This window comes from Gouania willdenowi, chromosome 3, assembly GCF_900634775.1.
Source record: "Gouania willdenowi chromosome 3, fGouWil2.1, whole genome shotgun sequence".
Taxonomy (NCBI): domain Eukaryota; kingdom Metazoa; phylum Chordata; class Actinopteri; order Blenniiformes; family Gobiesocidae; genus Gouania; species Gouania willdenowi.
The window spans coordinates 24,682,060-24,709,606 of NC_041046.1; the positions used below are offsets into that span (position 1 = coordinate 24,682,060).

Sequence of the window (27,547 nt, forward strand, 5' to 3'; positions counted from 1 at the left end):
GTGCCGTAAAGAGAGGGTCGGCCTCTAATGATGTAGGTCATCTGAGGTTCTTTTTTCCTTTTTAAGCCCAGGCCTCATAGAGTAGGATGCCAGCAATGAACAAATAGCAGGACATTAGCTGTCAGCAAAAACAGCAGGAGCCAGATCTGGACACACTTTAAAAGCTGTTTGTTGGTTTGAGAGGAAGAGACTCATAAAAGAGGACACTCATATCTTATGAGGAGCCTGTTTGTTTGCCACAGTTGAGAGTCACACAATGAAACACACCAACAGCAGGCCCGGCCAGAGACTGTCTGCAATACATTTGGCTCTCCAGTCTCTTCTCTGCGTTGCTCTTTGGATGTGTTTTATTCCTGGACTGCCACAGGTGTTTTTACAACCATTCCAATGTGATTTGTCAACACAGTAAATAGATTGTTGCATCAGAGCGTCAACTATCACCGTGACTTTTTTATGTCTGCATGATCTGTTCATCTGACTGGGTTTTACGTGGTGATAGTGCTGAGGGTGTTTCTCCGCCTGAGGAAGTCCGCTGCCCCCCCCCACATTCTCACACCTTTAACGACTTCTTAAATGTCACAGAATGTCAGACGAAGGGATAAAAGCAGGGGACCTCTTCATGCTTGCCAGTGATCCTCGATAGTTTTTACTATGCTACAGCGCTTGCGGGCAGGGCATATGCAATCAGGTGTGGCCCAGATTTTGCCGGACCAGCTGGTGACATGATTTAATGCCCTTGCTACTAAGGAGCTAAGTGAGAAGAGATCTTTGGCAGCAGAGGATTTTGATTGGGCACAGCGTGATCTTTCAAATGTATTCTTTGTACGAGATGAAAGTCATCTATCACATGTGGTTAGATGCAATGTAATACTTCAGATTATAAAGGGTTCTCTGTGGTGAGCCGACAAGATTGCTCACACAAAACAATAATGTTTATTTTTGTCTGTTTTACTAAGAATTAAAATCAGTGTAACTTGACTGCGTGTTCTCAGGGGAGTAAACCACTGCTGGGATGGAATAACCTCAATTTTCCATTTAGATAACCAGCGAGCTCATCTCCATTAGTGTTAGGCTAACCAGCTCCACTCTGGATCTCTTTAACTGTGATCACGCCAGAAGCCAGCTGGGTGCTTTGAGCGTGTGTGTGTGTGCGTGTGTGATTTTTGTGAGAGCTCAGCACGCTGAGCCCTACAGCTGTGAAAGATCTGGGTGTAAAGCTATGATGGGGCACAGTTAAGCTCAACAGCGTGAGCCTGTATCAATTACGCTGCTACAGCGATACGGCCACAGTGTGCGGTCTTCAAAGACAAAGACTTATGACCGCCCATCGTCTCAGTTCCTCTGGCCATAGAGTCAGCTGGATAACCTTCAGACAACACGCACTAACAAGGGAGGAGGGAAACCCGATGAGACAGTTTTCAGAGGTTCTCAGCTTTTTATTCCTGAAACTATAGCTCACAAAGACTGCTCAGTATGAGACAAAAACATACTCATTAAAACACTGATGTTGCAATGATTTCTACAAGTATAGAAGATAGATTTTTTTTGCAAATTATTCTTTTTTTTTTAAAGAACAGATGTAAAAGATCGCTCTTGTTACAACATTATGCCGACCGACAACTTCACCTCTGCAGAAAATCTCCGTGGTCCAGCGCTCCTTTGAATCATATAGATCTTCTTCTTGAGCCAAAGACTAGTAGTATAGACGTATGGATGAGCTATAATCCATGTAGCTCTTTCTCTCTCATTTCCTCACTTTGTACCGACTCGTTCAATACGACTCAAAAAAGAAATCTGAGGCCTTTCAAGGACTAACTTTTGAAAAATCTCAAAGAAAAACCGTCATGCATAGAATGTGTGGCATTTTCAAACTCCTGCCTAAATGGGAGCGTTATCAGCCAGTCAGCTGTGGAAAGAAGAATGTGTCTGTGTGCGTGCGTGCATGCGTGTGTGTATGTGTGTGCGTGTGTGATTATGAATGAAGGTAAATGGCAGAGTATGAAGCACTTCCTATCGTAATTTCACACTTGTCAGCTCTTGTGAGGAAACTTCACCTTTACACAAGGATAGCCGAACAAGCAAGACCTTAGAAAACACAGGGAATATGTTTCTGTGCTGTGAGGTATGTTTCCTGCAAAGTGAATTTGAATCAATACTTTTTAATCTATCCTCTAAAACAATGCATAATACTGAAGTAGTATATAGAGAGTAAGTTATTTCACCAACAACTTTCATTAAATATATTATGTCAAATTTATCTCGCCACACCAGTTTACAGATATGTGCAATTTTCTTCTTTCTACAGACGGAGCATGTCAGCATGTGAAGAGTAATCTAAAATTGGACATAAAATCAGATGATACACAATATTAAAAATGTATTACATTTCTCTAATATTGACTTTTTTCAAAGGAATCGTATTTTGTGAGTATTTGATACATCAAATTTGTATTTGTAAAATGCTCCTCAAACAAAAGTGTGAGTTTCTATATCTGTTTAAATGTCGCCGTTTTACAACAGTAACACGGCTATTCCTCCTTTATTTTAAAGCAGCACATTTCCCACAGTTATTAATGAAGGGCTGGATTCTATTTTTGGAAGTATGTTCTATAATCCCTATTTAAAAAGATGAGATTTTATCCAACACCCAATTTTCCTTCTGGAACAGACATTTGCATAAAATGTAGTTTTAATTGAATCTGATTTTCCTGTTTTTTTTGTGTGTTTTTTTAATGAAAAGACAATATATAAATAAAAGTGTTTTCAGAATAAAATCTACAAAAGAAAACCAATTTGGTCATTTGTACAAAAAATGTAGATCTGTTTGAAATGCAGTCTTTCTCAATCTACTGAAACTGACATGGCAATATGTTTGTGTGTATGAGAGTGCGACAAAGAGACAGCTTGGGGGGAAAAAAAGAAGTGAGTAGGTGGAAGATATGAGAGCCGTCTCATGGGACCTTAAACAAACTGACTAAAGTGGTCCTGCTTTCTGATCGGGCACAGAGAGGAGAACACTTAGAAACTGCAGCAGAGACTCTAAACAGCCACTGAGGAATTGGTGTATTAATGGGAGACTGCAAAGCTTCCATATCAAGCCCCGACCCCGCCAAAGTAAAACAGAAAATTGGAACAGGCAATAAACAGCTCCAGAATAAATACACACACACACACTTACATCACCCTCCCATACTCCCTCACACACACCCGGGTGGTTAAGGACCTGCCGTATGCGTCGGCTACCAATAAGTACGATGCTCTGAATAGCCATCTCAAAAACAGAACAGAGAAACAAGTAAACATGCACAACCTAAGACACCATATGCCCTACTGTCTCTTGGAGAACAGGCAGCAGATAATGAATGGGCCCCTCTTACTTTCCAGAAATGTGACTTTGGAAAAGAAAAAAGAAATGTTCTCACTGAGGAAAAGCGATGACCTTATTCCTTCTTAAAACTCACACAATTTGCCTGCATTGCCAGGTTTGGACAAACAAAGATGTGCCTAAATTTAGACCCTAAGATGTCAACAGAAACAGAGGAAAGAAAGTTCATCTTTAATTAGGTGTTCCCCCTTTTTCTAAAGTTCATTTCAATTAGTCCCACCTTGGCCCCACTCTTAGCTCTCAGTGATTTGTCAATGCCTCAACTTCCATGTTGAGTGGTCACAATGCAGCATGTACAATAGATGTGTGTGGAGAATTCTGCATCTTTGTTTCGTTTTTTCCTGCACATCTGACCTCGTAAAAAAGAAACTCCTGTGCCCTTGACATTTCCTTCTTGTTCCTATGATGAATTGCAGGGGTTGTTTACTAGTTCATGGGAGAAACTCACAAATCCCTGTTTAGCTCCCAAACACTCACAAAGAAAGCAGAAGGATTGTGTAAGTATTCCCTTGTAAATTATTGTCATTTGTAACAGTTAATGTAACAACATAAATAATAATAATAATAAAAATATATATATATATGTATAGAAATGTTGAAAACATTTGTAATAATTTGATTTAAATTTACAACAACAAATAACGTTTAGCCCTACAGCATTGAACTATGGCAGTGATGGGCAACTCTTTTACAGCGCGGGCCACAAAACAGTAATTGTATCTGATCCGAGGGCCACATTCTCCACCTTTTTGTCAGCATTTAGAATAATGATGAGTATAAATGTGGTGTGGGTTGGGGAGGGTTTTGTCTTTGTCTGTGGTTTTGTTGAATTGTCAGTTTGTGTGTTTTTGGAGTCATGTGTGTTTTTGTTATTTTTTGTGTTTTCTGCATTTATGTTGTCGATTTGTGTTTTTTGGAGGTCACTTTCTGTATTTCTGTTGTTGTGTTCTGTATTTTCCTGTCATTTTGTGTACAGTTTGTTGACAGTTTGTGTGTCTGGAGCTATTCTGTAATGTGTTGTTGTTTTTTTGTGTTTTCATAGTCATTTTGTTTGTTTAAGTGGTTGTTTTGTCTTTGTTGTCATTTTGTGTATTTTTGGAATTTTTTTGTGTACTTTGTGCATTTTGCTGTCGATTTGTGTGTTTTGAGAGTTATTTTATGTCATGTGTTTGGCTTTATATTACTTCCAACTTCTTGAAATACAATTTTTGGTGGTCGCACAAAATTAGAGATGTGGCCCCCGGGCCGACAGTTGCCTACGTGTGCCTGATCTATGATCTGAGAGGTTACCTGATATTGTAGTTGCTTCTGTTTTTCTACTTGAATTCAACAAAATGACTTTTTACGATGTTTTACTTTTAAGATAGCGGATCATAAAATTATGTTCATACCAACAACTTCTTCAAATAAAAGTGAAGTATTCATTAAAGCTGAATGTTCCATTAGGTGACATGCAATTGCTGCTGTTGTTAGAAGGCCATTATGTTGTATATAGGGGGTTGTTGATGGTGTACGATGTCTGCTCTGTCCATTTTGTGACACCATCACATAAGCCGATCAATCAGCTGTAATGAAACCCATCAGGTCACCTTTAGAATTTATCATTTTTTGTGGGCGTAAAATAAAACGCCCCCTGATGGTATGGAAGCTAAGTTTAGATTACTTACACACTACAAACTCTTCTACCTTCAAATGACAGGGATTCCTGAATAAGAGTAAGCCACCCATTAATGGTAAATGGTAAATAGACTTGATTTATATAGTGCTTTATCCCCACACTGAAGTAGTCTCAAAGCGCTTTACAATGTCATCTCATTCACCCATCCACACGCCAATGGGACTGAGCGCTAATCGACCACTGGGGGCAACTTGGGTTCAGTGTCTTGCCCAAAGACACTTCGTGCATAGATAGGTATAGACTGGGATCTAACCCTCAATCTCTTGATCAGAAGACAACCACTCATCCAAGCTGAGTCCCGGTCGCCCCAAATATTTCCTGACTAAATTTAATGAGTTATAGTTCACTAATTTTTACTTAGTCTGAACAAATTCTTAACTTTGCACTAACCAAGAAGCACATTATAGCCACAGAAATTGAAAACAAAATGTTTTTCTGTGAGCAAAGGTAGATTAGTTTTGCATGTCAGCAAAAAGGAAAAAGTTAAACAACCAGCAATCACCTGCGCGTTATCTCCATCGCTCTGTAGTTCCTCTACCTCCCTGTGTTTGTGTTGCTTGCCAGGGTTTGAGGTGCTTAGTATCTCTTGTTTGCTCACAATCTTTCTGTGATGATGGCGCGCTTCAGGCTTCACGCACGGTGATGCCTCTTTTCACAAAGCTGCTTCATTTGCATAGATTTTGCCAAGAACTGCTCGCGTCTTAACGAGAGCGCTCGGAGTGGAGAAGGGTAATCATAAAGTGTGTGTAATATTAGTCAGTTTCAGTAAAGAGAGTCTTTAAATAAGAGACGACAGACAAATCACTCGACTTGTTATTTGTGTAATTTTTTTTTGCCTGTTTTCAACATCAGTGTATTATTACGAGGCACCTCCTTGACTGCAGTCAAGGTCACACTATCCACTTCATTTTCTGCAGATGGTCCAAAAATGTCTTTATTTCAATTTTTGCTGAACTTTGGCTGAACTTTTCTTTTCTTTTTTTCCTGATTAGTTTATTTTTTTTATTTTCTTTGCATGGTTTTTTTTTTTTTTTTTTCCTGCTGAACACAGCTGTTTGGATCCTGCCATGCAGAAAGGTCCAGTACGGCTTTGTCGATAAATCGGAGTCTAGGGGCCATAAGAGCGAAAAAACAGGAGAGAACCACCAGGCAAAATTTAGTGCACGATGGCTCCCAGTGGGCACCATTTGGGGACCTGAGAGAATTTTTTCTACTTTCCCTCGCTCTCTTTTTTCCTGCATGGTGAGCAGGTTATAGAGCTCAACCCTTACATTGCTGCTGACACAACCACTCAGGGACGGCTGTAACAGCTCTCTTAGCATGGCACCTGTTATTGAGCTGTCAGAGGAAGGGGGAGTGGAGAGTGAGAAAGAAAGTATTGAGAAAGGAGGGTGAATAAGGAAAGGCAGGAGGAGGCAGGTGTGAAAGCAGGAACGAGTGGAACTCAATTGTAATTTCAGGGTTGTCACAGTTCCAGGAGCCGGTAATTCTGCTACCGGATCTGTGAGCCAACGCACTCCGCGGCCTTTCATTACTCACACTGATCTCTTTCCTATTTATTCAGCTAACCAAAATTTTCATTCATCTGATATCAAGCAAACAAAGTATTTACAATTAGATTTATTTCAGGCTACTTTGTAAACCGGGAGGAAAGTTTGTGTCTTACTGTCACCTCTTGCTTCTTCTCATTTCAGCATTTTGTTTGTTTGGTTTTCTTCCCACAATTTCTTTATACGTTGGGCCTTTCTATAACTTTTTTTTCATTTGTCTTCATCATCCATATACAACTGATTTGGGGGCTGAAGTGATTAACAATGCTTTCATCAGCAAGATAAATGATTCAGAGAGATAAAAAGCAAGGAAGTGATTGCCGTACCCTTCCTAACATTCCCCTTTTTTAGTTGTAATTTGATTTTGTTGTAATTGAGCATCCATTACCCTACTCAGCACACATCTATATAGTGATCTGCTCATCATACAGCTCTGCAGATATCATGATTAAAGGTATATACAGTAAACTCTCATAAACATGCAGACAACTAGTCTAAACTGTACCTTAAAAGTTGTTATTTTATCCATTCCATGTGTCAAACTCAAGGCCCAGGGGCCAAATCCAGCCATTTAGAGCATCCAAAGTAAACATTTATGTTTGTGTAATTTACTAACCAATTTAGTTGTACGCATCTCAGTCCCTCCAAATACACAACATTAATGAAACATTAATGAAACTTAATACTTTAAAGAGACTCATGTTTTGTGTGTGCGTTTAACACATGAATGCAGTCACAAATTGCTAATAAAACTGTACATTTTTTCTAAATCTTACAATTTCTTACTCAAAGTTGCCCTCAAGTACATTGAAATGTGTTACAAAATCAAAAAATTCTGAAATGGAGATCCGTCAGTTGTATCTAGAATAGTGTAAGCTCATACTGGTGCTATGGATATCTCTATGCGGTACAAGGAAGTGCAAACTATGGCACATACATTTTGAAACTGCCCTGTCACCTCTCACTTCTTTTGATTTCAGTGTTGTGTTTGTCTGGTTTTCTTCCTACAATTTCTTTACTCTTTGGGCCTTTATAGAATGTATTTATTTATTTTTCATTTGTCTTCATCATCTATATACAACTGGTTTGGGGGCTGAAGTGTTCCATATTGCTTTCATCAAACTTGTAAACACTCTAAGTACTCTCTATATCGCCAGTTTTAGCGAGATAAATGATTCAGAGAGGTAAAAGGTGAGGAAGTGATTGCCTATAATGTACCATTTCTAACATTCTCCTTTTTCAGTTGTAATTTGATTTTGATTTTGTTCTTGTAATGATTTCTCAAAAAAAAAAAAAAAAAAAAAAAATAAGCAGTTGACTTTCTGGGGTGAAGGATTTTTTATAGATCTAGTTGTAAATACCATAGATGTTGGGAAACAAAAGAAGGATTGTGTTTTGGTGTCTGTGTGACCAAGCTAATCATAGGTACAACTCAGCATGCTGCTGACCACTCAAGCAAACATCCGTTCCTCTGCAGAGCAATCAAAATGGATTAAACCACTCACGCTCCAGCTGCTTCTACGCAAATCAGATACGCCCGTGATGATAATCAATCCATAAGAAAATAACACAACATAAATCTGATAGTGTTGTTCCAACACTTTTAATAACCATAGATTTGAATATTGCCATGTGCATTGGAGTGGTTCGTTGGCGAAAAAGTCATGTCAAGCTTATATCTACTTGCCTTTTTTATTTCCTGGTGGCTCGCCAATAATACCATTAACTACATTGTTCAAACTCATTATATGATGAAAAACACAATAATAATTGCAGGAGTACAAACGAACAATTTCTCCAATTGAGTTAATCACTTTTGCCTGCATTACTTGTCCCTTTTCTTCTCTTTCTTTCTTCTTGTTCAATCCTCAGCTCTCCTACATCATAAATCCCTGGTGCTGTATTAGCATTGTAATTTCTAGTGTGCATGCATTCTTTGCCAGCACAGTCCTTGAAGTTATTAATCTAGGGGGACAGGTGCCACAGACACAATATGCTCAGCAGTTGGCTTGGAAACCGGGCCAAGCTCCACCCATGTCAAAGCATTAGATGTATTCAGTTAGAATTACAAGCTATGAACTGAAGCCGAGGTTTAATGAGCCTGGAAAAAAAATGTTGTTTTAAATGCAGGTCTACTTCACATTAAGAATACAGTCATTGCTTCTTTATGTTCATACTAAGTCTGTGAGAGCCCTATAATTGAGTGTGCATTATCCTACTCAGTTAGCGCACCTCTATGTAGTGACTTATTCATCATACAGCTCTGCAGACGTCATGATTAAAGGTATATACAGTAAAACACTCATAAACATGCAGAAAACTATTCTAAACTGTACCCTAAAAGTTTTTATTTTATCCATTCCATGAGCCACATGTGTTAAACCCAAGGCCCAGGGGGCACATCCAGCCCTCTAGAGCAGTGTTTCTCAAATGGAGGTACGTGTATCCCTTGGGGTGCGCAATGGCACTACAGGGGGTACTTGAGAGAGAGAAGAAAATTAACAAATGAAAGCATTAAAATGGGATTTTATAATGTTGATTAATGATTACTTACTAAATATTACCAGCAACTCACAAAACAACAACTAAAACACACAAAAGAGAAAAATATACTGAATAGTAAAAACAACAACAAAATACACAAAATGACATCAAAAAGACGCACTAAAAGAGATAATAATTTAGATAAAATCAACAAAACACAAAAACAACAACAAAATACCCAAAATTACACCAGATCGGGGCCGGCTCTACGCAGGGGCAAGAGGGGGCAGCGCCCCCTAAAAAAATAAATGTCTTGCCCCCTCATATCAAAGATTGATTCCTCACTCCATGCTCAGATTTCACGAGACACATCTAATACACTCTCTTCCTACACGTTTTTACACGTGTATTAGCAAGCAAGCCTGCCTGAAGAAGGTCCTTTTAAGGACCGAAACATTGAGTTACAAGCTTGCTTTTTCTCCTGTTATGGATAGATGGGGATATGAGAGCAGGTGGACGGTGGTCTCTTACCATTGGTCTACATGTGTGCATGTGGATCACTCTTTTAGTGTTATTTTATGCAATTTGATTATTTCCTCAGTTAAAATGAAATTATTTTCTAAAAAAAAAAGCGCATAAAAAGCAAAAATAACTCCAATAGTGTTTTTACTGCTGCTGATTTTTTTCTGATAATGAGTTACATAAAGTTATGATTGATAAATATATCTTTGATTTCCTATATTTAAACTGGATCAAGCTGATGATTTAATAATTCAAGATATTTTGGTGTAATAATCACATTATTAGTAGTTACATTAGTTTAATGGGACCATCTTTGTCTTGTGAACATGTGAAATACTGTATAATTTTAAAAAAAAATTGTGTTTCACAAGATCGGATGGATGAATAGTGATATAAGTATTTATGTTAATATTATTTCACACAATGTGTGACATGTTAGCTTTTATTCATCCATACAAATCTTTCCATAAACTGTAAGCCGTGTACTTTTTACTTAGTCTATTCCTTTAATGAAGTCATTATAACTTCAGCTCTTAGCCCAGTCTCTTTGTTTGTGTTGGTGGGTTAGCTTAGCTTTGTTAGTTTTAGTTGAGTTTCCAGTTCATAAATGTTGCTGGCAGCTGTCAACGTGTTTGTGGAACTTTGGGTGGAACTGGCAGAGGAACTTGGACTGGTTCACTTGATGGTTTTGATGGTTGTCTGGTCTTAAGTAGCGGTCCATGATCTATCGCAGCACGGCAGCTTAAGGTAAGCCATGACGATCACTGCCGTCTGTGTGTGCGTGTGCAGGGGTGGGAGGGGCGGCGCACACTGCAGAGGCTCTGCTGCGGAGCTTCTGTGAACAGCGCTCCGCTCCAGAGAATGATAAGTTTTTTGACAAAAAACTTGAGGGCAATTTTGGCCAGTGGAACAAGGTTTTTAGAGGCATTCTTGGCTAAATTGTGGGAAAAATGGCCTGTGGCCCAAACTAATTTCTGACATGGGAATTTATTGTTTATATCATGGAATGGCTTATTCTTACCATAACTCAACGCACATTCTTAGTTGGCACATACTGGTATTATGGATATCTCATATGCGGTACAAGGAAGTGCAAACTATTGCACATAATGTTGAAACTGCCTTTTTTTCTATCAAAAATCTACAGCCAACTTGAGATGAAGCTGTTCTGTATTTGGTCCCTGAACCAAAATGATTTTTCCAGTCACTTATAGATCAAACAAACACTGTTACAGTCCAGTTGGCAATTAAAGACAGATAGATATCCCACAACATAATAGTTGGGAGTCAGTGATGCTAACCACACCATCATCAAATATTGGTTTATCAACTTTAAGATACACTGGAAGATTAACTTTGCTCCTAGAGAAGTCCAAAACCCATTTTTCCACTTGGGCTAAAGTCAAATTACCATTAATCCGTAAAAATGATTGAGCAAACCTCATTTATATTGCCACAAAATGGAAAAATGGTGCATTTGCTAATTTGACCACAGCATCTGATCACACGTTAGCTAATGAAGAACTGTACTTGGCCTGTTTCTCACTCCTCTTTTTTGCTCAGTTTACCTCTTTCTGAGAAAAATAAGATGTTACACTGCACATATGGTGCACTACCAAACATGACAGATGAAACACTTTGTTTGCTTACGTTTAGGTACCAGCTCTACTTCTAATACAAGCCTTTTAAGTGATCAAAACAGTGGAGCGATATTTGATGTTGTCTGCTAGGAGACAGGGAGGAGGCAAAGAAAGTGTCATCCAGTGATATACGGCTCCAGTCCTCTGTCAAACTGTGCAGTGTCTGCGGGGAAATAATCTGACATCTTGCGCTCAACACATCGAAGCAATGAGTAGAAGAGGATGGAAAGAAAGAACAGAAGGTGGGGGTGGAAGGAATAGAAGGGCGGAATGATAGAACAGAGTAGAAGAGTAAAGAGAGTATGCGAGAGGGGGGAGAGAGCGAGGAGACAATCAATTCACCAGCCTCGTCTTCATCATGTCATCGCCTGTCAGCGTACATTTAAGGAAAAAGCTTTGAAGAGACATTCCTGAGCTATGGGCTGATCAATGTCTATGCAGTGTTGGTCTATGTGACGCTAACATGCAAGCGTTCTATAAACACAAAAGGCCACACAGTAACTACTGTATGATGCCACCTGACCCGAAACCCTTTTACAAGAAGTTTGTCATAGGCACGCTCCTCAAGTAGGAATGCTTGTGTCCGTAACACACAACAGGGTAAGAAAAGTGCAGGGCCATATGGATATGCAAAATCATTCAAAATAGAAAGGGAAAGATAAAGAGATACTGACAGGGTGAATGAGTGGAGTCATTAGCCATGTGCCTGTGAAAGGCTGCCTCCCATATGACATTGCAGTGTGGCAGGAGGCTTTTGCTGCCATTCCCCAGAAACAGACAAACAGATTGGCTCGATTGCCTCCCTCCTCTGGGCAGCTTTTCCTCCTGCTTTGAGGGAAACACTTTGCTGTGTCTCATAAAAGTTAGCTGTTATGTGAAGATTTGTCATTTTTGTGTAATTGAATTGTCCAGAAATCACACTTATGGTTGCTGTAACTTTTTAGTCTAAAACAATACAATGGTAGGCATGTTCCATGATATTCTCTGGTTCATTGAGGTAATAGAAATGTGCCAACATTGAAAAAAGGCAGTTAGACCAGAGCAGCAGGAACTTTATTGGCGTACAGTTCATGTCTTTGATCACAGGCTTTTATTTTGAAAATGTATGCACTCAATAAATGGGTAGTGAAGAGACAGCAAGCATGGGCAACTGGGAGCCCAGAAAATTACAAAATACACACAAAATGACCAAAAAGAGCACAAATAGACAAACGCACTCAAAAAAAAAAGAAAAGTAAACTAAAATACATAAAATGTGTGAAAAGTATACAAAACAACAAAAAATAACCAAAAATGCCACAAAAACACAATTTGGCAACAAAAATGTACAACATCACAAAAGACGACAAAAAACAATGAAAAAAAAAATGCAATGAGAGAAAAACATACAAAACAACAAGAAAAAAAACAAGAAAAATGAATACCAAAAGCACACAAATTGACAAGAAAAATAAAAAGAATTCAAAACTGCTAAACAACAACTTGCGCACACAAAATGAGAGAAAAATATAGAAAACAAAAATGCACAAACCCTTGTTCTTTACTGTGGTAATGCTCAGTTTGGTCTTTATTCATTATTATTATTATTATTATTATTATTATTATTATTATTATTATTATTATTATTATTATTATTATTACATTTTTGTGGCCCCTGCTTTGATAAATGTTGCCCATCTCTGCAACAGAACAAAATGCAACACAAAAAAAATAAAATAAATAAACACATTAAAGAATTAACCATCTTATAAGTGATGAAAGAAGGCTTTGGGAACATGAGGTAATGGCTTATGAAGTTTTCCGACATGAAACTCGTCCAGGGTGGCAGAAAGTATGGGATGATTACTTTAAACCTGAGTGCAAAAATACGTTGTCTTAATTATAATCAAATCTGCCTGTATAGTGGAACAAATGATCTGGTTTTCAACTTAAAACCACAGTGATTCCATCTCATTGCCACTGTGAGGAAAATCCTCAAGAAAAAACAAGATCAGGTTTTACTGTTACACACACAAACACTTCTTGTCTCGCCTCAGATTCGTGGATTCTCTGCCTTTCTCTGCGATTCACTCCTTCTGTCTACCTTTCTGATTTCAGTGTTCAGGGCAGTCGTTGCTTGAGTGATGGTGCTCCATCAATGTAGTGCCTGTGTTGTGAAACTGTCAGTTGATGACAGATTGACTGACATAGTCAATCGTCGATTACAACCAAGAGGGTGGGCAGAGATGGAAAGAATAAGATGCAAGCGAAATAAATGCACAAAGGAGGTCATATTTGTCCTGGTATTTTGTGAATGATCATCAATTCTAACATTTATCCAAATATTTTAAAGATTTTAAAAGACGAAGAAAGGATTTTTGGATATATTGACAAAGGGAACTGAAGTGTAATGTCTAACAGCTGTTGATTCAAAAAGAAAAAAACTTGATTTGGTCCAGATGGTCTCAGTCAGTGGCGGAATGAGCGAGCTGACTTCATTGGCTCTAGCCATGTGTTTTTCCTCCTGATAGGAATTAAAATGGTCGTTTGTTTGTCACCGCTCACTACACATCTTAAAATGTAGTAATGAAATGTTCCTTGGCGATATCGTGCTATAATTACTCAAACGCCTGTTTTTTATCTGCAGCAGAGGGAGGAAAGTAGGAGCTTTTTTTTTTTTTTTTCCCTTATAAAAGACTTTTAAAAGCAGCTGCCCTCGGCCTTAAATAGAGAAAAGATTTGAAAGCATTGTTTTCAAAATGACAGTGTTTTTCAGCATCTTCAAAAACAAGTTGCATTTACCTCTACAGTGTGTTAATTAATGAACTTTGATTAAGTGAGAAATGGCTCAGTGTTATGGATGTTAGTGAAGCTGCTGAATGAGCAGGAACATCTCCAATCTGATGTCACTGACTAGTCGTGTTGTGTAGCAAGTATCAGGCTGTGATAAATGTATTTATTTTAGCAGTCTGATGGGTATTGATCTTAACAGTGGCTTCTCGACAGGTTTACATTATGGGACCTGTACAGAAAAGAGAGCTGGCGACACGTGAGGTGAAAAGCACACTTAAAGCTTATACTCAGAGTTTCGGAGAAATCTGTTTATGTAACATTTTTTTGAAATGCGAAAAAATGCCTTATTAGTCTTTTACTATAGTCTACTGTCGGTGGTCATTCATATACGTCCCGCCCCCGTCCTATAGACCCATATACAAATAAAATTGAGTCTAGATCACCCAGCCAATAGGCTTCGATTTCCTGCAGCGGAAACTGTCAATCAAAGTGAATGCACGTGCGTAAACTGTGCACGGAAACAAGGCCGCACGTCACAACAGTAAACCGGTATCACTCTGAGCAGCATAGCATCATTGAGGAGCACTCCGAAACTCCAAAGTTACCCATTCCACGATAAAACTTCTACTAAAAAAACAAATAAAAGTCTGGTTACAATGTTTGGAGCAGCTTTTCGAAGGTGGAGGGTTTTAAAAGGATTCCGAATGGACCCTGATTTAGCAACATTTCTCATGGACAGGTAATAAACATGTTTTGTACAAACTACCATAAGGATTAACTAAAGGTTTATGGGGTAAACATCACTCCACATGCTCATAAGCCGTACGAATCCTAGGGAATCAGGAGTGCGCAGCTGCTGCACGTCGCAATGTAATCCATTTAGTGTGTTTTCCCCTAATGAATATGTATAGTAGGCGGAGCTAACAATTCGAGCAAATAAATGGGAGGAGGACATGCAAATAAATGAATGCCGTGGGCGCAACGCAATTCATCAAAACAGGAACTGTTTGCGGTTATTGTTTTCTGTGCCGAAAATAGTACGACTGACAAGCAGGTGCAAACACACACTCAGAGATCAGGTGCACTGAATAAACACAGCGGAGAAAGAAAAAAAATGCTCCAGTTAACCTTTCTAGTATAAGAAATGAATCTAAATATAACATTAGTCAATATTAATAGCCATTGAATAAGAACATACAGAGTAAAGTGTGTGTGTGTGTGTGTGAGAGAGAGAGAGAGAGAAAGCTGGACGTCCATGGATGAGCTCCTGTGTCTTTTTCTCCATGTTTTGACCGTAAAACTCTCGTGTCGCGTTGATGGCAGCAACGTCAGGCCAGAATCAGCTGAGCAGCATGCGTACTTTACGCAGCGATGGCACAATGTTCACCAATGAGAGCGTGCGTGACTACTCAGGAACCAGACTTTCTGGATGATGGTCAGTAGATCATCTTCAAATTGTGCAGACTGATTGACAGACTCTGTTGCTGCATTAACTCGGATCAATGGCAGATCAATAGGACAGTTTCTGTCCAAATCTGCCTATTTTTCACAGACTGATCAGAGCAAAGTTACAGGACCTGACGGAGCAGCCACATTAAATTAGGGAGAAAAAATATCAATAGGTTTTAAAAAAAAAAAAAAAAAAAAAAAACATTTTTGTTTATTTAGTTTTCTACATGATTAAATGTTTGTGCAGCAGAGAGAGAAGTCCATCTGCCTTCAATTTAACTTCCTCAAATGTCATTTTGTGCCTCTGAGCAAAACGCTCATTTAAATAGGGCAGTCTCCACCACTTCCCCAAGCTCGCTAATCATTGCGGCAATCTTAGTGAATTCCTCGTAACAGTTGAGGAAACTGTCTCACCAAAGGATTTAAGAACCTGGTTTACTACCCTCTATTTCAGATCTCAGTGAATCTGCACCTAAGTGTTTTATTAGTGAAAAACAATACTACACCTGTTGGTGTGTTAAAGACGATCAGAATTTGTATTGTCGTTATGCTACGCGCGTGCAGAAAAGTAGAGGCGTGGCTTCTAGTAGATTGGCAGAGGCAGGGGAGGAAGTGGAGCTGTTTAGGGAGGGACATTGAGACGTTTGCTTTTGAATTTTCTCTCTCTCTTTTCATCCTCCGGATAATCGCTTTAAGGCAGATCCTAGCACTTTAGAATTAATTTGCCAGGGAATTCTGCTGCCTTTGGCCAGTGTAAACTAGAGTTTAGATTCTTGGCCCTTGGTCCGAGCCCGAACCGAGTGCTGATTTTGCTCATTCCTCACTTTCTGCTGGAGCGCAGGGAACAAATATGACTGCGTGCTTCAGTCAGGTCTGCGCTCCACGCACGGGCCGCCCGGTCTGGTCTGGTTACTGAAACGGACTGTGTTCTATGTTCTTGTTATGTTCCACTTGTGTGTATTCAGTGGTTAACTGATGCTGAGATTTCCCATGGCCGAGAAGGCATCATGGTCACGTGCAGCTTTCTCTGCCAATCTGTCCTTGTTTACATGTGTTCTGAATGTTGATTGGCTGGGAGGCAGGGGAAAGGGCGGGCGTAAGCGGGGAAAAGAGGAAACAATTCTGTTCCCACGATAGTGTGAGTGTATGACGGTGTAAGACGGTTCTTTGTGTTTGTTTTTTTTTTTTTTTGGCGTTATTACGACCTCCATTAAAGCCTGTAAAACTGTGATAACGGCTCGAGTCACTTCATTACGATACCTTTTGGGCTGTGGTGAGTGTGTGCCCACCCCCCTCTCTCCCCGAGGCACCCCAATACTAATCTACCGGCTGCAATACGTACAATAAAATAATCATTTACGTCGGATTTGCTTCGGGCTCAGGCCTAAAATTTAAGTTAATGGGTCGGGCTTGGGTTGGGTCGGGCTTTATGTCGATTTTTTGGGCCCCATCCAAACTAAAGTGTGTACATGCATATGAAATCTGGAGCACATCAGGAAGACAACAGCCACATCAAGGTGATAAATAATGTGGAGGTGTGCATAAGGTAATTGCAGCTTTTGACTGGCAGTCAAATGTAACTTATTTATTAGACCTTAAAGAGACAAAAGCACAGTGTTGGCTTTTTCACTGATAAAAGACAGGGCTGGAAACAAATTAAATAATGACAAAAACAAATACCATCATATCATAATAGTGCAAATATACGACTGCGGAACAAACATTAATTAGAACAAAATATTAAAATAATTAAAAACAAAAGCAAAAAAAAACAACAATGGCATAAAAAACACAACAATGTGCAAATGATAAATGAATGAATATGTTATTGAGATTGGACCAGCAGTGATTTTTTTGCCATCTAGCATTGCATCAATTGTGAGTGACTTATGTAACAGAACATTTAATTGAGATTCTCTAAATACTTGGCTGCAGGCTTGAACTGGTCACAATGTTTAAGTCTAAAATATCCCCCTACTTTTTATTCTTACATAATTTCTGTACTTTTCCCCCTGATCCTCCTGCGAGACGATTCATAAATCTACAGTATCTGTCAAATCCTTTGTAAGCGGGTCAGAAAAGGCTGAGATTACATTTCTTTACATTGTTAAATACAGTGGCAGCTTATTACAAGTCATGCACAGCTACTTAATACAAATGAAGAATATCATTTTGAGAATTGTTTTATGCTATGCAGCTTTGCAAAGGCAGCCAAAGGGCCGCAGATTGTGAAACACCGAAAGAGTGCATTGTGGCTTCCTCTGTAGACTCATTGGGTAATCTGTGTCGCCACCACAGTCTCTTCAACACTGAAATTACACCAATGACCTGAGAGAGTTGCAAAACTGTCTCAATATCCGCAGAGATGAAACCAGATCATTCTACTCATCACTTTTGGAGAATTAGCTAAAAAAAAAAATGCTTTGGTTGGAAGTTTGGATCTTTTTAATTCATTCATTATTATACGTCATAATTAAACAGGACTCATTAATGTTTTATTTAAAGGTTCTGCAGTTCTTCTTAGATGAATAACAACAGGGTCAGTCAAACAAACAACAGGACACAACTCACAGCAAAAAATGCAATAATATTTAACCATTTGAACTGGTGTCACATACAAGAAAGGCCTCAAACAAAAAGCCATATTTTCTTGATTATTACAAAAAAAAAGGATAACAAAGGAAAAAAAACAACAGAATGCCATAACAAATAGTGTTTTTTTAATCAAGTTGCGTCAAACCATTTTCATAAGCTCTGTAGTCTGAAAAAATAATACAACTATAGTAACTACAATTTCTGCAATAGGGAATTTATTTTATTTAAAAAAAAATGTTATGTTTTGATTCTGCAAGAAATATAGTTTGACCGTGTGTGTGTGTGTGTGTGTGTGTGTGTGGGCGCGCACAAGAGAGCACATGCACCTTTATGACCTATGAGCATTTGCATTTTATTACAGTATTGCAGTACACAAAACTGTAGTAATTCATTTTACATTAGTCGAGTAATATCTCTATATCTTTGATCACATCCATCTATTCTGTTACTGGATGTTGCTTTTTTTCCTTTTTCCAGTAACATTGCTTCAGATTTCCAATATGGTGTGTTTTTCCATCTTCCACAGATCAAGATTTCATGGGCTTTTTAGATGAAAAATTATCAATACAAAAAGAAGCATCAGCAAAAACGCAGTGACACATTGCCAACGTGCTCTTTTTCCCGTTGCCAGCATCAATAATTCAGCCTCTAGCTCATAACTTTATTTTCAATGCATAATTGAGGCCAGGCAATGATGGGCAGGTCTTCTTTTCTTCAGCCATTTATAAGTCGAGCAATTTTTAAACAATAAGAGGAGCAGTCCATTAAGCTTTTAACATCTTCTCTTTCTCAGAGTTCAGGAGATGCAGAGTGTGGGCTGTGACCGGCAGCTTTGTGATCAGTTGTGTGTGTGCAGAGTGTATAGGCTTGGATGAATATCTGCGGGGTAAAATATAAGTAATTAAAAAAAAGTATATAGTAGCTAAATCATTAAAGAGCCACTTTGCAGCAGTCTTCTGAAACGCTGGTTAGGCCTAGTGGCTTGTTTGCCTCATTTAAGGCCACGTCACTATAACAAACAGCTTTTCTATGACTTCATCAAACCTTTCATATAATTTGTATTACTGCTGCTTAATAAACATTGATTTACTATTTTAATCAAATGGTAATCTCAAGACACATGGGTGCCAGTTATTACTCTCTCTGATCACAATCTAAATTTCCTATTTGCAAATATTTATTAAGGATAATACCCCAGGAGGGTCATGAAAGCAATCATTAAACATAGTGTCGACAATATCTACTTAAGTGTCAATAACACCTACATGGTTGACCCATTTGCTCTTCCTACTCCTTCAGGCCAGGGATAATAATCCACACTATAACAAAAAACATTTTTTACTTATATATAAATGGTAATAACGTTCTTCATACTAATGGATCCATTAATTTGATCTTTCATCTTTATTTATTAGGACTATTTAGAAACCGTAGACCCTCTGGTTCAATGTGCAGTCAGTTATTGGTGGAAAGTGTATGTGAACAAACATAAGTTATTTTGCATCTTCTTTGATAAACTAAATTAAAAGATATGAAGAAAATATTATCAACACATTTGATAGTTTCCTGTTTGAGCGATAGATGTATAGGTTTGCGATTTCTTTTTGCTAAATTTCTCATTTCTGTGCTTTCTTTTGTAAATTTTCATGAGCAAGGTACTGCCTCAATCTTTCTCTGACATCATTACATTTACTTTGTTGTATTGACTAGTTTCCTGGTTGTAACATACTGTAACATTACAGTGATTTAAAGAAATTCACCATTTTGTGAACAAAAACTGTTTTCAAATGTTTAGCACTGAAAAATATATCCAATCTTCAGTTTAGATCTGAAACTAGAAAGACTATTATGGATGGCATAGTGCTGCATTTTTATTCTGGATAAATGGAGTTGCCAGTTAAGTGTCAAACAATGATCCTTTAATGAGTCCCAGACAATAAAGTTTTATTTCAATACATCTTGATTAAGAGCTCCCTTTGTTTTTCTCAATACACAAACATAAACTACAGCTGATTAATATATCCATGGTGTATGTTTGAGATCATACATTTTTATATAAAATCTAGAGCTTTGTGATTCATTCCAATATTTTTCTGATAGTAACCTGCGTTGTGGCTGTTTTTATGACTGAGATGGAGTCAAGCTTTAGGTTGCTGTCAGATGCGGATTCAGTGTTTATTAAGTCAAAAAGATTGGGGCGAACGGACCAGTCTGGGATTCAGAGATTAAAGGTCTAATGTCATGCTATTTTTCACCCATCTCCATTTGTTCTAAGAACCCCAAAAACATAGTATTTGAGGTTTATTTTCTCAAACTCGCCTGTTTTTCAGAGTTTTAGCCTCTGAAAAGTCACTTTCTGAGCAACTCTACACAAACAGGCTGATTTGCGGCCTTCTTATGCATATTCATGAGTGGGCATGTCTATAGACGGGACACTGACTTCCTCCTCCCCGCACGGTGAGGTAGAGCCAGAGGATGGCCCACCCTCCTCCCACCCACTCCGTAGCTGAGCTCATGCTGCTTTATAAAGACAAGACAGAGCGTGGGGGGCGGGGCGTTCCCCAGTACATACATAGACTGTAGAAAATACATACATAGCACTGCACGAAGGACGCTGAGATGCTCACCTTCGTGGGCGTGTCTGTTTACATGTCAATCACGACAGAGAGCTTCCTGGAGGCGTGGCTTCTCCAGCTCAGTGCTGCGTCAAATTCGTCATCAAAGTGGGAACGCGTCATCGAATTGAAGCGAAATGTTTGGGCTCACCCTGCAGTAAGAAAGGAGCAAATCACCCTCTAAATATTGATTGAGGGAATCAATGAAAAAAAACACTTTGTGCATGTGTATGAATCCCAGATAGCACTTTTATCATGTTTAAAGCACAGAAAAGTTGATTTAGCATAACATGGACCCTTTAACCAAGCAGCTTTGAGTGTGTGCCTCTATGAATCTGCCTGCTGTTTGGTGCTCTCCTTGCTGTGTATGTTGCTGATAGTGGTAGTCAAAACATGGCTGAGCCTCCTCAGGCAGAGACCTTGGTATGTGCTATCAGTGTGCAATGGTATCCGGCCTACTTAGGGCAGTCTGACCAGAACTGACCAGGAAAGAGTGTTTTGTGATTACATATCACGCTGTTCATGCATTGAATGAAAACCCAAGCTAATCTTGTTCTGTCCCACACTCTAAACCAAACCCTTCTATTTATATACGGGTACAAGGTACATACATTTAATGTGTATACATTGGTAAACTTGTGTATGTGGTTTAATGACTCAAAAATGTACACAGTCTATTGCAATAGAGAACACGCAAGAGATGTTGATGTCTTTTTTTCATTGTAGCTAAACATGATAGTGACATTTATCTTCTCTGTTAACCTTTGGTAGATATACAGTATGTTAGAGGATGTGATTGGTACAAAGCTTTGTGTAATTTGTGAATGGTTTGTTCCTGAGATCAAGGTTGCTAGTTTAATTGAGCCTGTACTAGGCCCATGGCTGAAGGAGCAAGCAGAGGAGCATTGATAAACTATGAAATGGTTTCAATATGGCCAGTCGATGAGGCTTTGTGAGCGGCTCCCCTGGGCCTTTGATTTTCCTCTCAAACAACAATCCAGGATCTCCACTCTTCAAAGACAAACTCTATCTTTGGTGTTATTGTTGTTGCTTTTCCCCATGTTTGAGTGATGTCACCAAGGTCGATTTCATCCATGTCCATAAAGGCTCTCCCACACTTGAATCACCCGGGAGACAGCTTCTGTTGGTCTGTGCAATGGTAACAACCAATAAAGGTCAATCTCCCATGGTAATGGCCAATTGGATTTGTTCCCATTATTGGCCCTCTAAGCTGTGGTCAACAGATGGAGAGCTGGCATCACTGACCCAAGATACATTCCAACCGTAAGGACACCAAGCACTGTGTCCAAGCACTGTTGTGCATTTCTGCAGCCTTTCCTCTCACCCAGCTTATGTTGGCTAGTACATCACTCCATCATACACAGCCGCTGTAGAATGAGTCTCTTCATAGACCGGTCACAGGAGTGCTGCCAGTGAGGGCTAACCGTCTAACCATTTCAGCTAATTGCCTCATTAATGATTCACTGGTGTTAGGCTGCTCTAGCACTTCCCTGTGGGGAGCAAATTGTTCTGATTGGTTTGCCTCTGTCAATTATTGATGAGGCAGTGAGCTGAAGTGCTAACACCTGGCTTTGGAGGTCCAAATGGCCCTGCATTCCCATCACACACTCTATTATCACACACCCTGGGACCACATTCAGGTCTTGAAGAGCCGGACTGTTGGTGGTTGCTGCGCACTGAGTGGATGTAGCATACCCTAGGGCAATATGTCTGATCTCAGCTGTGAGGGTTTTAACTCAAAGAACATGCTCCACCGCTGTGCAAAAGGTGGACAAAATAAAGGCCTTTAGTGACGTGTGAGCGGCGTATCAGAAGTCAAACAGATACAACTGTGTCCAGTGTGCACGGATTCTTGACCTTTAGTCAACAAAATGAGAAATAGCAGAAGGTCTGTTAAGTTGAGGTTTTGTTTATTCAGACAAAGTTTTCTGAATCTCACTGGAACTAGCAGAAGGTCTGTTTTTAATTCTACATATTTTACTAACATTCTATAGATCTCATCTTATATTTTGTCAAGCCATAATCTGGCTTGAGGTCATCTATGCTTCCTATCTGCCCAATAGAAATTGAATTTATTTTAAAAAATAAAAATAAGATAATAAAAATCATGATTTTAGGAAAACACTTTACTATTTATTCCATTGTTTTAATGAAGGTTTTAAACTACGTGTCAAACTCAGAGCCTACTTTTTGGAGCATCCATTTTGGCCCGCAGGAGAATATAAAAAAATAGAAAACATCAATCATTGTGTCAACTGATTCCATTCTAGATAAAACCCCCTCCAAATACACAAATTCATACTATTCATTCTGTTCATAATGTTAGCAGGTCTCACAGTTTCTCCACGCTTCTACCACACGATGGCAATCATTTTAAATCTCAAATTGTTGAAAGAAATATACATTTTTCCAAAATCCTGAAATTGAATATCAGGAATATCAAATATTGCACAAATTTCCCCCCAATTTAGCAATTTTATTCAATGAAAAAAAAAAACATGATTTCTTTTTTTTTCCATCAGCCCATCCATCATGTTTCATCTGGAATGCACACAGTGTGGGAGAATCTCACAAAATCCTGTGTTGAAATAATCCACTATATTAAAACAAACTGAATGATGTAGAGTAGATGTGAAGTAGAACCAACAACCATGCTAGTAAATTGCTCATCTCTTCTTGGCCTTAATTAAAGCTGATTATAAAGTCCCCCCCCCCCCCCCCCCCCCCCCCCCCCGTCCTCTCGCCACTGTCACTCTGAATCTCAGCCAAGTGGTTTTTCCCATGAACACTCACAGGTGACACAGAAGCCCACCCCACACTCCAGATACAGCGACGGTGACTCAGTGAGTGTCACTGTAAACCCAGGACAAGAAGGCAGGGGTTCAGACAGGGGTCTCGGACGTGTGTGTGCGCGCGCGCGTGTGTGTGTGTGCGTGTGTGTTTGTTGGTTGCTTAACTCCAAAACTCTGTTTTCTTGATGTATAAAGTATTTATCTTATCTCCTCTGTGTTTTCTTTCCTTTTTTCAGATATCATAAAGACTGAGCAGTGATGACATCAGAGTGATCAACCAATCACACTGAGGCTCCTCCAAAGCACAATGTTCAAATCGACTCCGAAGATCACCGCTCAAGCCGCATTAAGACTCCCCTGAAATCCCCACTGCAAAGTTCTTGAAAGCTTCTTACTTTTCCTGATTCCCTCTGAGATATTTTACCTCCAGCTTTTTTATAAGAAAAAAAGGAAAAATGAACAAAGAGACTGTAAAATTTCAAGTTGATAAAGCAAGGTAAATTCAACCGAAACTATTTTCTCTTCAAAGAGAAGATCAATGATGCATGCTTATGTAAATAGATGAATCATTTTCCTCCTATAGGAAAACATACAGATTCAGTCTCACCCACTTCATAAATCCTCATTACAGTGAATAGAGTAATCACATTTCCATATATTCCATTTATTATCTCTACTATTCATAACTAATCAGAGCCCGTGTAATTATCATTTTAAGCACTTTTTTAGGCTTTAGACTTTTTTGGCTGTAAAAATTGTATATCTTCCTCTTCTTATTCTCTTTATGTAACAGTCTAGTCTTCCTCACAAATATCCACATTAGTACATGTAAATAGAGATGACTGAAGACAACAGCATGGAGCAGACCTGTAGTGAATATTTCCCATCTTGTTAGATCACACACCCCAGTATGTGGCTATCTTAGAATAACTTAAAATAAGTTTTTTTCAGATATTCAGATAGATCCATGTAATCGTTAGCTACTGGCATCCTCATTCATTAGGAAGTAAGCAAAACTTTCTACAAACTGCTGACAAAACTGTTCAACCAAGCAGCAAATGTAAGCTAGTCACCCAAGCCATGAGTGTGATTTATCACTCCGAGAGTATTATTTTTAACATGTATTACATTATTTTCTATTGATACTCTTAATTATTGTTTGTCATTGCAATAATTACAAACTGATACTGTAGTCTGAAAGCTGTCGTCTGGTTGAAAGGGACTTTTTTCTTGGTGTGGTTTGAACTGATTGCTTCGTTCCTGGGCCGACACGTTGGAACGCACCTCACTGACTCTACTGTAGACACGAGGACTTTTGTCTTCCATGAACTCTGCTGACAGCCCAACAAACTAATGGAAAACATGCACAGAAAAAAAGAAAAAAAAAAAGAGCAAAAAGCCTCAAAGACGAGCCCTTCTCGAGTGAAGACATAACGCCATTTGCACAGGCAGCAGGAAAGATACAAGCTTACTGAACACGTCACCTTCACCGTTTGACATCTTCTACCTCTACATGTGTGGCTGGGCTCTGAGGAACTGATACCTGTCCAGCTACACAGTCCACTTCCTACTTTTCTGCTGCATGCCTCTCTTGACTTTCAAAAGACGTGGCTGAGAAACACATACGGCGATGGGGAAAACTAAATGTTAGCTAACATAGGAACAAACACACGTGTGAGTGCATGCATACAAATGCACAACCCTACATTGCACCATGGAGTAATGCTTTTGTGTATATGTACAGAATATCCACTGTGTATAGTCTCAGATGCTGTACTTTGCATGTCGAACTGTAGATGAAATGTGACCATAATTCTATCAGACAATTTGCAGGTAGTCAGCAGGTTGACTCTCATAAACAATGCAAGCTCTTTGTCAGCTTTTAAATGTTATTGATTTGATCACATAAGATACAGTAAGACAGCAGAAGAAGCTTTAAGTTTTCCATTTTGTATTCCAACGGCAACGCAGACAGCACTTCAAACCCCTCGATGGTATATGGATATAACCTTAAATGTCAGACAGAACCTGGTCAAGGCAAGCGTTGTTAGAACAAGGGATGCGATTAGGCAAACTGGGGCGCTCAAATTAAGTGGCAGCACACAAATTGCACAGTGAATCCTGCCAGCAACTGTTTATTCATTCTGAGTCAAAGGATTTGCACGTCTCAATGAGTCTTCGCTCTGATAGAAATGTTTCATCGCGAAGCAGCGGGGTACGGAGAAATCAAGCAAGGTTTTCGTAGAGGGATCAAATTTCAAGGTTGTTCTGACATTCTGTAGGTTATCATATCCATTTCACAACTATTTCAGTTACAGCCTGAACCTGTGGAACTGGGGCTTGTCATCTTTGTTGTTGTTTTAGTCAAACAGCTTCCTGTGCTGTCGTGACCTCACTTCCCGTCTGGGGACAGAGTTAAGTTATTGATCATGGCATTTACATCAACCAGATGTTTTTCCTCATGTTATCAATGTCTCCCCACAGAATATTTACACTTTGTCAGCAAGTATTAGAAATGTTCTACAGACAGTAATGAAAGAGGTTCAATATTAGTGATAGTTAAGATGATATAAGAAAACAAGTGTCTCTCTCGTACTGTATTTCTACAAAAATGTCAAACAATGATAAAAGACATATCCAATGCAAATGAGCCAATATACTTAAATCAAACTCTGTCACGTCAATCACGTGAGGGTTTTTACGGTCTGCATGTAAACAAACTTGGAATCATGTCTTGTGACTAAGCAGTGATTAGTTAAAGAAGATTAAATATTTGAGGAAGGATGAAGATGTCTCTCAAATTGGAGGCATGTGTGGTAACAAACAAGACACTAAGAATGTGTCTCGCTAAGTCGTGGAGCGTTCCACCTTGTTAGATGTAAAACAAAGTCCCATTTCTTCATAGATGTAACAAAATCCAACATCCTGCTTCAAATATTCTGTGTTTTTTCAACTCGAAAATGTATCACTAAATAATAAATTGGTATTATGAGCATTTTTTAACTGACCCTGTCCTGGTGCGGACGGCTTTGATATTTGTAAATCACAGAGTCACATCCACACAAAGAGTCCCGTTCCTGGCCACATGCACACACACACACACACGTCATGCTAATCCAAACAACAGGGCTGTGTGTAAACAGATCGTCGACATAATGGGATTGTTCAGTGTGCAAACAATAAGCTGTTAGCGTAATCACAGGTCAAAGATATATTACCCAGAGGGCCATGCTGTATGTATATTAACATGATGGATATAGGGAAAAGAGGAGGGGGCAGGGTCATGTGATATACAGAGCTCTAATAATTCAGATTTACCCCATTGGGCTCCCTCAACTACCCTTCTTCCCTCTTCCTTCATCATATGGTCCTCACATAATTAACAGAAGAAGAAGAGTGGAATCCACTATTCTCCTTCAGCTCATACACCTTTAAAAAATAACAACAAAATACACAGAACCTAATTTTTCCTCATTTATTTTTGTTATTTTTAATTGCACAAAAGAGTGATATTTTAATATCTCTTTCTTGTTTAAAAGTGATAGATACAATAGCTGAATGCTCCATTGCAGTGATCAAAGGACATTAAGATCAGATAATGAAAATATATGCAGCGATTGTTGTCATAAAGACAACATTGTGATTGATGACGTAAAAACAGTTTACAGAATCTAATCATGTGTAAGGCGCTGTGCTTATTTTTGTCATACATTAGCAGCGTACAAGCAGCATGTCAGTGAGAGTAAACTTAGCGGGCACACAGTTTATTACCTTATCCTCACTTTATTTGATTATAATCTAGTTTATTCTCTCGACTGGTTAATAGGTCCTGGATAAACACTCTATTAGTGTCATCACAGCTTTGGTTGTGTGTGTATATGTGTGAAGAGCACTGAAGCAGAAACACATTAGGGCCATGCAACAGAGTAAACAGTCAGGGAGAACACTGGGAAGAAAAATATTGTTTAGCTTAAAAAAAAATGAGCTTGAGTTTGACTCTCAGAAGTGTATATTGTGGGTCCACGTCACAACAGGGGAGGACTG

At 38.9% G+C, this 27,547-nt stretch overlaps 1 protein-coding gene across 1 annotated transcript in view; it reads left to right on the plus strand.

The window, feature by feature from the left end:
- The window catches only part of mafa (MAF bZIP transcription factor a), a 106,505-nt gene that overhangs the window by 69,042 nt on the left and 9,916 nt on the right, over positions 1-27,547 (plus strand). Inside the window, exon 3 of the mRNA XM_028476929.1 lies at positions 23,740-26,608. The gene's annotated coding sequence lies outside the window, so the exon portion shown is untranslated. The remainder of the gene's footprint in view (positions 1-23,739; positions 26,609-27,547) is intronic.